Raw genomic sequence first — 581 nt, 5'->3', positions numbered from 1 at the left:
GGTGGCCCCTAACTCTCAATGATGAAATCATGCAACGTTCATTAAAACTTAGTCTGATTGTATAAACCTCAAGTTTATTACTCGTTTTTAACACAGACTAGTACAAAAGTGGGGATGTGCAGAGCAAACACGGGTAAGCGATGAACTGTGACCACTCCTGTTAAATGCCCTCTCCCCTCCCCTCCACTGGCTCAAGGGGGGCTGCTGTGAGCCCTGGGGTGGTCCAGGACTGTGTGTGAGGCGCAGGGGAGCCGCAGGTGTTACCAAAGGCTGAGGCTGGTTCCAGAGGTGAGCAGTCCCACCTGGAATGTCTCCCTCCTCCAGTGCATGTGGGAATGGTCTGGGAGCAGCTTCAGTGTTTGGGCTTCACCTTGTGTGTGAGCTCAGTGCAGCTACTCCAGGCCATCTCCATGTGTGGTTACTGTAACCCACCTCCTTATGGCTCTGATGGAGATGGACAGTTGCCATCCGTCAGGTTGTAGAACCAGGTAAGGAGCTGGCATTATTATGTTAAGTAAGCTGAGTCCTTCAGGCTGAGCCTGCCCCAGCACAGGTACAATACTTACTAAATGTGAAAGAAA

At 51.1% G+C, this 581-nt stretch overlaps 1 protein-coding gene across 1 annotated transcript in view; it reads left to right on the top strand.

The window, feature by feature from the left end:
* The window catches only part of DDX49 (DEAD-box helicase 49), a 139,812-nt gene that overhangs the window by 109,459 nt on the left and 29,772 nt on the right, over window positions 1-581 (top strand). The window lies entirely within an intron of this gene.

Source organism: Pezoporus wallicus, unplaced genomic scaffold (genome assembly GCF_028554395.1).
Source record: "Pezoporus wallicus isolate ANWC-B61680 ecotype Strahan unplaced genomic scaffold, APGP_CSIRO_Pwel_v1 contig_13865, whole genome shotgun sequence".
Taxonomy (NCBI): Eukaryota; Metazoa; Chordata; class Aves; order Psittaciformes; family Psittacidae; genus Pezoporus; species Pezoporus wallicus.
The sequence above is the reverse complement of the archived record's forward strand: the minus strand, read 5'-3'. Positions and strand labels throughout refer to the sequence as shown.